The 13929-nt window shown below is 37.1% G+C and overlaps 1 non-coding gene across 1 annotated transcript; it reads right to left on the bottom strand.

Annotated features, from left to right (window-relative positions):
- Positions 1-1515: 1515 nt before the first annotated feature.
- LOC131228294 (small nucleolar RNA R71) lies at positions 1516-1622 on the bottom strand. Its single transcript, XR_009162804.1, has one exon. It is a non-coding gene; the product is annotated as a small nucleolar RNA R71 (small nucleolar RNA).
- Positions 1623-13929: the final 12307 nt, after the last annotated feature.

Genomic DNA, 13929 nt, shown 5'->3' with positions numbered 1-13929 from the left:
GAACTTAGGAAATCATGTTGTTCACCATCATCCCTTGGGCATGGTTGGGTGACAGAATCCCTTCTAATCTTCATCATTCTCTTATATTTGGTTATAAGATTGGTATATCCTATTGTGAGCCATTGTCTCCTGGGCATGGTTTTGTGATGGAATCACTTCTAGTTCTCACAACTCTCATCCATCAAGAATTAGGTCAAAGGAAGTTCAAATTTGGTTTTACTGAGATATCTTCCAATTGGATAAGATGGGAATCTGATTTCCTTTATGTCCTTGAATCAAGCAGAGATTTCCCTAATTGCTATAAGTGGATCCTTGGAAACCCTAGTTCCCACCTTTGGATTTCTTAAGTTTTAGTTAAATAATTCACAATTACTCTCTTTACACTTCCAGATTTAGGTTTTCATCTTCTTCTAGGTCTACTTTTAGTTGCTTTTAAAATACTCATGAGATTAGTCCTTGTGGATTTGACCTTGGTCTCACCAAGATTATTACTACATCACGACCCTACACTTGGGGTTGTGAATAAGTTTTTGGCTCCGTTGTCGGGGTTTAACGGTTACGTTTTTTTGAGATTAACTAGTTTTGGAATTAGTTTAAGATTAAGGTTTTTTCTAAATTATTTTAGAAACTAACTTAGCTTTCTATTTTTTGGTTTAAAAACTTTCCTTTTCTATTTTTAAAAATTACTTTATAATTCTACGATAGAAACTTTCCTAATTTGATTTTAGAAACTAACTTTTTATCTTTTTAAAAACTATCTATTTTTTATTTTTAGGAACTTTTTTATATATATATATTTAGAAACTAAATCACTTTCATTTTTTTCTTTTGCAAGATCCTAACATAGAACCTTCTAATTTGGTACCTTCTTTCTAATTCTAGATTTCTATTTCCCCTCTTTCTTTTAGGTTTAGTTTAGAATATGAAATTGAGGGTTGAGAGTGTTTCATGCCCGAGTGGGTCCGTGACAACACTTGGTATCTTTTGAGTGAATGAGGATTAGTTGACGGGTTATCTATCACAAGATTAGACACCACTCGAGATCCTCAGAGTTAATTGAGGTTATGGCTGCAAATCAACCTATAAATCAACTGGTGAATTAACCACAACCTTGAGTTGCAGAAGTCCAAGATGAGAATGGGGTGCATCATGCACCCCTGCCTTGTACTTTATGAGATTACTTACAATCGGCAGGGGTAAGCATGCCCTCATGCATGGTTTTTTCAAGAAACACAGGAAACATGGATATCAAGCCTGTAGTGATCCAACTCCTTCCAAAGTTCCTTGGACTTAAATTTGAAAGACCATACTTGCACTTGCAAGAATTTGACGAGGTTATAACCACTTTATACTTTTCTAACGTGTCTAAGGACACGGTCAGGTTGAAACTCCTTCCTTTTTCCTTAAAAGAAAAAGCTAAGACGTGGTTAAACTCACTACGTCCACAATCTATTGGCACTTGGAATGACATGATAGAGTTCATAAAAAAAATTCTTTCCATACCATAAGACGAACACCATTAGGAAGTGGATCATGAACTTTGCCCAAAAGGAAGATGAAACATTCTTCCAATGTTGGGAGCGGTTCAAGGATCTCATTAGTTCATGCCCACAACATAGTTTTGAAACGTGACACATAACAACTTTCTTCCACAATGGACTGACATCTTCTATGCGCCAATTCATTGAGACAATGTGCAATCGAGAGTTCATAAACAAAAATGTCAATGAGGTGTGAGGATTACTTTAACAAACTCGCTGAAACTACACAATCATGGGACATCTCCCCAAAATCTAGCACCACAGTTAAATCTACTCAAGCAAGGGAGAGAGGTGGGATATATTTGCTGAAAGTGGATGAAGATATAAATGATAAAGTGGCCAGTCTTGCAAGGAAGGTCAAGGCCATGAAACTTAAGAAGGATAAGGCTAAGGAAGTTGTTTGCGGTATCTATGCTTGCAATATACATACAACTGAAAATTACCCAACGATACCTGCTTTTCAAGAGGCACTGAATGAGCAATCGAATGCTGTGAACAACTACTAACGACATTTCAATCGACCCATCTCTAACACATACAATCCTAGTTGGAGAAATCATCCAAACTTTAGTTGGAGGATTGGATAAACTGCTACTCCTCAAGGAATCCCTAACCATTCTTAAATCAAGGGAAACCTCAAGAGGATCCAATCTAGAGACATTCAAAACCAAGAGCTTATCACTCAAAGTATATTGCAAACTCTTTAAGACCTTTCAAGGGCCATACAAGGGCATGAGACAAAAAAATTAATTAGGGAAAAGGGATTCTTCCAGCCCAACCTTTCCCCAATCTTAAATTGTAATACGAAATAAGTGATACAAGCTCTTCAAATCAAATGGAGCAAGCTAAGTCTATCACCACTCTTAAGAGTGGGAAGTAATTGACAAATATATTCTAGTAAGGGCTGAAAATTCTAAAGACCTGGAAGTAGATGAAACTAATAGACCTAGCAACACTCCATACGAGTTAGAACCAAAACTCCAAAGCAAGCCGATTGCACCATTCTACCAACAGTTGATTGCACCAAAACCTCTCTCTAACTCTCATGACATTTTAGATGTGTTGAAACAAGTGAAAGTCAATATTTCTTTATTGGATGTGGTTAAACAAATACCTTCATATGCCAAATTTCTGAAAGACTTGTGTACGACTAAGAGATGGCAAAATATCAAAAAGAAAATTTTTCTAGCAAAAAAAGTGAGTGCCATCCTAAGGCAAGATGTGCCATAGAAATACAAAGATCTCGGTAGCCCAATCATTGCTTATGTAATTGGGAATTACCGCATTAAGCATGCACTTCTTAATTCAGGAGTGAGTGTAAATCTGATCCTATACTTGGTCTATGAACAACTGGGCCTAGGTGAATTAAAACCCACCCGGACTACATTACAACTTGCCGATCACTCAGTTCGTGTACCAAGAGGGATAATTGAGGATGTGTTGGTCCAGGTTGAAAAATTATACTACCCAGTAGATTTTATCATCCTGGATACTCAACCCATCGTGAACATGAGCACTCAAATTCCTGTCATTCTTGGTCACCCATTCCTTACCACATCAAATGCAATCATTAATTGCAGAAATGGAGTCATGAGTTTGTCTTTTGGAAATATGACATTGGAGTTGAATATCTATTTCAATAGAGGAAAACAGGTAGAGGATGATGATGATGATGCCTACGATGTTAATTTGATTGATTCTTTCATAGAGGATAAAACTCAGATAACCTTGTCCTCTGACCCTCTAGAGATGTAACGCCCCGAAAATCAGGGGTCGAGCAGAAGCTCAACTCCCGAGTTTCAACGTATCACTTATGCAACATAGATAGTGATGGTTAAATGTTGTCCACATTAGTGCATTAAACGTGAGTGAAATTATACTAAAACAACATATCATAGTCTAGAGATAATTAAGTTAAGCAAGTGGAAGACTGAGATAGGTATATAATGTATAGAAGTGTTTCTCAATCCTCAGAGTATGAGTATGTTACCAGGCTAAATGTATACATGTGTTGTTACAAAATTTACAAAATAAAAAAATATAAATGTCCAACTAATCCTTATAGTCCCTGTAATCCCAATTAATCAGTACATGGTCTACATAGACCCACTTGATTGCTGAATGTAAGAGAATTCTTCCTCCTCATCCATGAAATCCCAGTCAGTAGCGTAGACATCATCACCACCTGCATCTACAACAGAATCTAGTTAGTGTTTTAAAGCATCGTCCTAGGTGGGAATAAGTAGCTAATTCAGTGGAACTATAAAGCAAAGGTTAACATGTTATCAATTCAGTCAAGCAGTAGTGATAAAGCAGTACATCAAACAATCCTAGCTACTCTTTATTAATGCAGGGATGATATGCAAAAAATGATGCATGCCCTTGCCTGCACTCCCTCAGTGACACCATCTCACGGTCGCGCATGACAATTCCCACTATGCACTTCCTCGCCAAAGCACATGCAGTGCGGTGCATGATAGTGTTAGCCAAGTACTTAGTTAGGCTTATTCATACAACAGATTCGGGAAGCTAAGGTACCTCCCTTTATATCATTTGCCCAAACGATGATCCATCTAAGGTCATGAATTCTAGTTAATCACATACAATAGGTAAGTTATAGTGCAACATCACTCCTGATTTAAAAAGCAGTAGATAGGCAAGTTCGATTGATTATACTCGAGGTCACTCCACCAATGCCCTACTAACTGGAGTGCTATTTTTGAAGGGGGTCCGGATCAGACGGTTCACTCCAACCCACGTTGGGACCGCAGTCAGGCTGCGCCGGTGTAGGCCAACAGCTCGAATACAGTGTCCCATACCACCATATTTGGCTCACGAGTTTGGGTTGCTCATTAGTCACTATGGGGGGCTCATCACCCCAGCGTAGGCCGATAGCTCGACCACGGTGTCCCATACCACCATGCCCGGCTCATGAGTCTTAGCGGATCATGGTACCCTTCTCGAATGGGCTTTACATTGGTAAGTGGTACCTTAGATTCAAGCAGTAGTGTCCATACATGGTAAACACACAATAGGCCAATCGGGTTATTTGACAAGTTCGATTGGTATGAGTGCACGCTGAATTAATCGACATGGAGCACATAAGCACTCCACATAGCCTAACCACTGTCGACAATGGTCATACGACTTAGATTCATCAAACATATCCAATGTGACGAGACTAGTTCGACCACTCAATCAAGAACCATTACCGATTGCCTGGACTACCTTATAATCCCAATCATACTCAAATACAACATGTGGATACATGTGATAATCATGTAAGCATTTAACAAAAAAATCCAAGTACAACACTCATTTGAACATTTTATCAAACATATTGAACATGTCACCGAACATTGTAATTCATCCATAAATTGCATAGTTGAAATTAAGGTTACATGAAGGAAATTATACATATAGATTAGGTAATTGAGAATTCTATCTCAACACCTTTATTAAATACAATTCATCAAACAATATCTCATTCAGACATTTTATCAAACACATTGAACATGTTATTATACATATGCATGTTACACATAAATCACGTAGTTGAAATTAAGACTACATAAAGGAAATTATACATTTAGATAAGGTAGTTAAGAATCCTATCCCAACGCCCTTAATAAATAAAGTTTATCAGACAATTTCTCATTCAAACATTTTATCAAACACTTAGACTACACATTACCACATATATGAACTAAATTAGTTATAACATATATCATGGTAAATCCTTTCACAAGAAAGTTGTCATACATACAACAATCATGTATTCTAGGTTAATAGGCGTAGCTAGCATAAATCATAATTTCACTTTCATTCAAACATTTCAACAAACATATAACATGCATTTTATATTCACATATTTCACACATGCATAGTTTATCAAACAAAACGTCGTAATTAATATCATATGGCAACAATCAAGTCAAGCATAAATCATTGATAACATTGAAAGCCTTGAAAACCATAACCTAAACATTTATAGTCCGCACCTTTCGTCGATGCACTCATTACGAACTCGGTTCGTACACCACGTCTTTGTCTACGACACAATGGCTACTTAAACATTGAAATAGGTTAGCTATTTCACTGATTTCTCTATTTGGATTCTTAAAACATATTGAGGTTAAGATTTCTTACCCAAAAATAGAGTCATAATCGATGGTGTAGCGATAATGGGGTGGCGATTCGGCGTGTGAAGTCATGGGAAAAGATCCCAGCGACGATCTCCTTATCTCACTCTCTTCTCCTCACTCTTTCCACCTCTTTTCTCTCTTCTCTCTCCTAGGGTTAGAGAAAATCGTATGGAATGAGAGAGGGGTGGTTTAAGGTCCTTATATAGGCCCAGAACTAATGTCAATGGCCCTAGGGCCATGGTATACTTAGGTTATAGCCAAAGAGTGTCTGTTTAGGGCCAACGGAGCTCATCTGGAGATCCATTGCTCATGTACGGTCTGAAGAAAGTTCCTTGACAATGGATTTGCGCCAGGTTAAGACTTTGGTCTAATCGGATTAGTCGATCGATCGTGGAGGACCCATTTCAGTTCAACGGTCATCAGCACTCGATCAGGGCCACAAGTATACCAATGGGTGTAGGGAAATTTTTCTGATCCAAGGGTGTAGTTAGGTCAGAATCTGGTGGTCTGAAACCTTAAATTTGGCCTGCAAGCGAATGGCCCAATTCACTTAAGTTTGAGTTCATTTTCTGAAGATATTCGCGTTTCTCACACACTTCGCTCCAGGCTCAAGTTGTGCATTTTTGGATACTATTTGGACTCGATTCCCGTAATGGTTATCAAGCCTAGTAAGATGGTCATAATCTTATAGTTTCACAGTCATCAGACTTTCGACGCGCGGTCCAGGCCCGATACGGAGTTTCAATGTGCTCCCTAGAGCAACTGGGTTTTGAGATTGATCCTAGGTTTCTAGGTAATGTTAGGTTAGTGATTCTAATAGTTTTGAGTCTTGTAGTTTGTATAGAAAGTGATTCAAGTTAATTCTCTGATTTATTTAGTTTAGTACTTAATTAATTTTTGCCTAATTTCTATAGAATTCGATCCTTAGTGATTTCTGCCTTAGGTGATACTCGGGTCTTTGTATGGATTTTTCTTAGATGTTACAAGAGACGTGTGTGGCCCACTTCCATGATTTGGATGATGATATGATTAGGGAGATGGGGACCATGCTGGATACCATGCTGGTACTTGAAGTTAACCGATGGAGGCCACAATTTAAAGAATTACCCCAAACAGATGTAGTACCTCTACTGTCTAATCTTATGGCACCGAAGCTTGACCTAAAATCTTTGCCCTTTGATTTGAAATATGTCTATTTTAGTCAAGATAAGACATACCCGGTGGTGATTTCTTCCCACCTTGAGAAAGAACAAGAGAGCATGCTCATCTCTACTCTCATTGAGCATAAGGGAGCCCTTGGATGGTCGATTGTGGACCTCAAGGGAATTGACCCTTCAATATATACTCACCGTATTTATCTAGAGGATAATGCGAAGACCTCCTGGCAACCATAATGTAGATTAAATCCAAACATGAAGGAAGTGGTTAAGGCCAAGGTTCTTAAGTTATTAGATATTGGTATCATATAACCTATATATGATAGTCAATGAATGAGTGCAACTCAGGTGGTTCCAAAGAAGTCTTAAATCACCATCGTAGCTAATGCTAACAATAAACTCATGCCAACTAGAGTCACAACTAGTTGGAGAATGTGCATTGACTATAGGAATTTGAATACCATCATGAGGAAGGACCACTTCCCTTTGCCCTTCATTAATCAAATTTTGAAAAGGCTAGCTGGTCAGTCCTATTATTGTTTTCTTGATAGATATTCGGGATATAATCAAATCGAGATAGCCCATGAAGACCAAGAAAAGACTAGCTCACATGTCTTATTGGCACCTTTGCTTACCGAAGGATGCCATTTGGACTGTGTAATACCCCCACTACCTTTTAGCAATGTATGTTGAGTATTTTTTCTGATATGGTGGGACAATATTAAGAGGTCTTCATGGAAGATTTCTCAGTTTTTGGTCCATCCTTCAGCGAATGCTTGAAATTTTTGAAAAATGTGCCGAAGAGATCTGAGTAAAAGAATTTGGTACGAAATTGGAAGAAGTGACATTTCATGGTTCGTAAGGGAATTGTCCTTAGACATATCATTTCGTCCAGGGGAATTGAGGTAGATAAGGCTAAGATTGATCTTATATCTAAATTAAATCCACCCAGGAACATACGAGATGTGTGATCCTTCTTAGGACATGTTGGTTTTTACAGGAGATTCATAAAGGACTTTAGTCACCTCTCTCCTCCATTATGTAATCTACTTCAAAAGGATGCACCATACGAGTATACTGAGTAATGCCAGGAAGCTTTTACTAAGCTCAAGGGCATGTTAAACACTGCACCTATCATGTAGCCACCCGACTGGAGCCTTCTTTTTGAACTTATGTGCGATGCGTTATTCATAACGCATATAGAACTCTAAATCCTTCCCAAGTGAACTACTCTAATACGAAAAACAAACTCTTAGTTGTAGTGTTCGTTTTGGACAAATTTAGGTTCTACTTGATAGGATCCAAGATCGTCATTTACATAGATCATGCGATGCTCAAGTATCTTTTTTCTAAGAATGATGTTAAGCCCTACGTGATTAGATGAATCCTCTTACTCCAAGAATTTGATTTGGAAATAAAAGATAAAAAGGGAGTAGAGAACGCAGTGGTCGACCATCTTTTCTACCTTGATCTCTTTGATTTCCTTGAGACGACACATATAAATGACATCTTCCTGACGAACAATTGTTCCAAGGCTCATATTCACCTTAGTTTGCAGATATTGCTAATTATCTTACTACAAGCTTAACACCAACACCTTGCTCTGCGCAAGATAAGAAAAAATTCTTCACTAAGGTATGTAAATTCTTTTGGAATGATCTATATCTATTTAAATATTGCCTAGACCAAATCTTAGGGAGATGTGTGCCAGACCATGAACACCAAAATATTAGCTCCTTCTGTCATTCTCAGGCCTGTGGCGGTCACTTTTCTGCCAAAAAGACCACGACCAAAATTCTGCAGTGCAGCTTTTACTGGCCAACTATGTTCAAGGACACTCATGAGTTTTGTAAAGCTTGTGAACATTGTCAAAATTGGAAGCATTGTCTCGTCGAAACATGATGCCTTTGAACCCCATTCTGATCATTAAAGCATTTGATTGTTGGGGCATTGATTTCATAGGACCATTCCCCTAATCTTTTAAAAATTTATATATTTTGCTTTCCGTAAACTATGTTACTAAATGGGTCGAAGCGATTCAATGTTGGAACAATGATCATCAAAAGGTCATTAAATTCTTAAAAGAGAACATCCTTTCTTGGTTTGGAACGCCTCGAGCCATCATTATTGATGGAGGTTCACACTTTTCTAATAGGCTATTTGTGAACTTAATGAAGAAATATGCCATCTCCCACAAAGTGAGCACTCTATACCACCCACAAACAAGTGGGCAAGCTGAGATTTCCAATTGAAAAATTAAACACATCTTGGAAAAGGTGGTTAACCCTGACCATAAGGATTGGTCAATCCGATTGATTGATGCCTTATGGGCTTATTGTACTACATTCAAAAACCTATTGGAATATCGCCCTTTAAACTTGTCTGCGGGAAGGCTTGCCACTTGCCCGTGGAGTTGGAACATAAGGCCTACTGGGCTATTAAAAATCTGAATTTCAATATGGACAACGCTGAATCGCTACATAAACTTCAGTTGAATGAACTTAAAGAAATTCGGAATGATGTGTACGAGAACTTGAAAATTTACAAGGACAGGATGAAGGTGTTTCATGACCAATACATTCTTTAGAAATCATTCACACCAGATTAGAAGGTCCTCTTATACAATTCTCGGTTACATCTCTTTCCTGGTAAGCTTCGATCTCATTGGACTGGCCCATTCATTATTAATAATGTTTATCCTCATGAGGCGGTCAAGATAAAGAATCTAGACAATGGCAATGAATTCAAAGTAAATGGACATCGATTAATGCCATTTGTTGAGAAATTTAATTTAGAGGACATGTCCATACTTCTGACTAATCCTATGCACCAGGATTGATGTCCTAGTCTAATGGAGGTATAGGTAGGTTTATCGCATTTATAGGACTAGGGTAGTTTGCTTCCGCTATTTAATATAGTTTGTTTATTGTCTGTTGAGTCTTTTGTGCTAACCCATCTTTATACTAAGATCATTGAAAGAAATAGTTATAGAATTCCTTCTTCAAGTATAACCTTTCCATCACTTCCCTCTTCTGTTCAAATTATGCTTTGCATCACATGCTTAATTCTTTTACATTGAGGACAATGTAGATTTTTCGGTTGGGGATGAGGGATTAGGTAACCTAATCAGTGTTTTCTTAGTTTGGAGCAAAATTTTGGAAAAATTTCAATGTTTCAAGTTGAAATTTATTTGGGAGCAACTTATCACCTAAGATAGAGATTGAATCTTCAATTTATTTGAGTGTCTTGTGGGGTAGATTTCAATGCTTTGAGTATGATAAGATAGAGATTGAATCTTTAATTGTTGGAGTCTAATCAGCTAAGTAACTTATCACCTAAGTGCTTGCGTTCAATTGCCTAAGAGGTAGTTTGAATATCATGTTAATCTACACCACAAGACACTCAAATTGCCTTCTATAAGATGTACTAGAATTTTTGATTATTAGTATGTTAATCATTGATAGATAGTGAGAATCGAGTCTAGAGAATTTTATCCATCTTAAAAGAAAAAAAGAACCAGTTAAGAAAAGAGGAGATTGACAAAGAGGTCATGAAAAGACTGGAAAAGAATGCAAAAATAAAAAGAATGAATAAAAATTGACCATCGATATAAAATCAAAAACTGGAAAAAAGAAGGAAAAGGGGATAAGTTCAGAATCAATACTTGACTTTTAAACTAATCTTGAAGTGATGAGCATAGCTAGCATAATGAATTGATAGTATTCGTATGAGAAGTAAATTGACCTTCACTGAGCATATTGAAAAACTTGATATATAAATTATGCTTCGATTTAATGGACAAAGAACTTATTTAATTGGTTGCTTATGTGATTTGGTTCTAGGTTTTCAAAATCTCAATTTCATACCTTATTTTTACCCATTCATCCTTGAGTGCACAAAAGATTATTTCCTGAAAAAGATTTCTGACAATAAGCATTGAGATTTTTTTTTCAGATACTTTGCTCGAGACTAGCAAAATGCTGGTTGGGAATTGTGTTGAGGGTCAAATATTTCATATTGGACCCCATGTATATCTTGGTCTTATGAACATGATACTGCTTAATGTCCTATCTTACTCATGTTTGTGTTACAAGGTGGATTTAAGAGCTTGGATTGGAAAAGGTGTTAAAAGCATGGATTTGATGCTCAAGGATCACCAAGGCAAAGAATGGATCTTAGGAGACAGATTGAAGATTTCAAGGTCTCAAGATTCAAGGAAACTAAGTAGATAAGGAACGAAGCCGAAAGAACATGTGCAGAATATACATTGGCTGTGTTATCGAGCGTCGTTCGGTGATATCGAGGACACATTCGATGACATCGAACACAAGTCAATGACATCGAATTTATGAAGGAAACTCGAGTTGGTCGTTGGACAATTTGAAGACGTTTTCGATGACTCACGAACTTGTTCGATGACTCGAAGCTCTTCTCGATGACATCGAAGATCTACTTGATGACATCGATTTTTTTATGGAATTTCAGCAAAACTCGTTAGACATATTGGGCACCATTTTCGATTACTTGAAGGACTCCTCGATAACATCGATGATCTGCTCGATGACAATAAAGGTCTCTTCAATGACATCAATTTTATTGAAGAATTTGAAATAATTCTCTAGACTGTTTTGGATACATTATCGATTACTCGAATAATGTTCGATGATATCGACGGTAGGTTCGATGACATAGAAGGTCGCAGAGTCCGGATGAAGCTACAAAAGCATGAAAAAAGCACATATAAAAGACACTTTCGATGACATCAAAGTCTGTTCGATGTCATTGAATGAATCGTGTGAAGTTACGTAGAGTTATGTAGGAGTGCGTAAATTTGAGACAGTTTCTGGATTTTTCCAAAGAGGTGCGAAAGGAGGTGTTACACAACTATAAATAGGAGTCCCCAGGGCATCCCTGGGCATCTATCTAATATCTCAATTCATTCTAGGGTTTGGAGGAGTGAAGTACAAGGGCGGAGAGCCATCACCAACATTTTTCTTCTTTCTTCCTTAGTTTTTCATGCTTTCTTCTAGGGTTTTAGTTCCAATAATGACTTTGGCTGGCTAAACATCTTAGCTATGGCTAAGAGGTGAAGCTTGTAGCATGATGGGATGTTTTCTATTGCTTTGATTCATGTTTATGTTGAACTCTCTTTGATTCTAGTTTGATTCTTAAGGAATACTTTCAAGTTTTAATGGTTTGTTGTGACTCAAATTACAATAGATCTGCGATAGCTTTGAGTATGTTCTTTTCATATATTGAGGTTGTGAAATTAGGAAATCCTGTTGTTCAACATCGTCCCTTGGGCATGGTTGGGTGACGGAATCCCTTCTAATCTTCATAATTCTCTTATGTTTGGTTATGAGATTGGTATATCCTATCGTGATCCATTGTCTTTGGGCATGGTTTTGTGATGGAATTTCTTTCAGTTCTCACAACTCTCATCCATTGAGAATTAGGTCAAAGGAAGTTCAGATTTGGTTTTATTGAGATATCTTCCAATTGGATAAGATGGGACTCTGATTCTAGTTGTGTCCTTGAATCAAGCACAAATCTCCCTGATTGCTATAATGGATCCTTGGAAACCCTAGTTCCCACCTTTGAATTTCTTAAGTTTTACTTAAATAATTCACAATTACTCTCTCTACACTTTCAAATTTAGGTTTTCATCTTCTTCTAGTTCTACTTCTAGTTACTTTCAGAATACTCACAAGATTAGTCCCTGTGGATTCTACCTCGGTCTCACCGAGATTTTTACTGCATCGTGACCCTACACTTGGGGTTGTGAACAATAAGATAAAGAATGAATTTTGAATTGCTGGAGTCTAATCATCTAAGTAACTTATCACCTAAGTGCTTGCATTCAATTGATTAAGAGGTAGTTTGAATATCGTGTTAATCTAAATCAAAGACACTCAAATTGACCTCTATAAGATGTACTAGAATTTTTTATTGTTAGTATGTTAATCATTGATAGATGGTGAGAATCGAGTTTGGAGAATTTTATCCACCTTAAAAGAAGAAAAGAACCAGTTAGAAAAAACAGGAGACTGACAAAGAGGTCATGAAAAAGAATGAAAAGAATGAAAAAGCTGGAAACGAATGCAAAAATAAAAAGAATGAATAAAAATTAACCATCGATATAAAATCAAAAACTAGTAAAAAGAAGGGAAAGGGGATAAGTTCGGAATCAGTACTTGACTTTCAAACTGATCTTGAAGTGATGAGCATAGCTAGCATGATGAATTGATAGTATTCGTACGAGAAGTGAATTGACCTTCACTAAGTAAATTGAAAAACTTGTTATATAAATTATGCTTCGATTTAATGGACAAAGAACTTATTTGATTGGTTGCTTATGTGATTTGGTTCTAGGTTTTCAAAATCTCAATTTCATACCTTATTTTTACCTAATCATCCTTGAGTGCACAAAAGATTTTTTCATGAAAAAGATTTTTGACATTAACCATTGAGATTTATTTTTTGGATACTTTGCTTGGGACTAGCAAAATGCTGGTTGGGAATTGTGTTGAGGGTCAACTATTGCATATTGGACCCCATGTATATCTTGGTCTTATGAACAAGATACTGCTTAATGTCCTATTTTACACATGTTTGTGTTGCAAGGTGGATTTAAGAGCTTATATTGGAAAAGGTGTTAAAATCAGGGATTTGATGCTCAAAGATCACCAAGGCAAACAATGGATCTTAGAAGACAAAGATTGAAGATTTTAAGGTCCCAAGATTTAAGGAAACTAAGTAGTCAAGGAACGAAGCCCAAAGAATAAGTACAGAATACACATTGACTGTGTCATCGAGCATCGTTCGATGACATTGAACACAGGTTGATGACATCGAATTTATGAAGGAAAATTGAGTTGGTCACTGGATAAATTGAAGATGTTTTTTGATGACTCGAGAACTTGTTCGATGACTCGAAGCTTTGCTCGATGACATCGAAGGCTGCTTCAATGACATCGAATTTTCTTTAGATTTCTGACAAAACTTGATGGACATATTGGGCACCAGGTTCAATTACTTGAAGGCTTCCTCGATGATATCGAAGACCTGCTTGATGACATCGAAGGC

The sequence above is a fragment of the Magnolia sinica genome, chromosome 15, assembly GCF_029962835.1.
Source record: "Magnolia sinica isolate HGM2019 chromosome 15, MsV1, whole genome shotgun sequence".
In the NCBI taxonomy this organism is placed as follows: Eukaryota; Viridiplantae; Streptophyta; class Magnoliopsida; order Magnoliales; family Magnoliaceae; genus Magnolia; species Magnolia sinica.
Note: the sequence above shows the minus strand (reverse complement) of the source record. Positions and strands in the feature narration are given on the sequence as shown.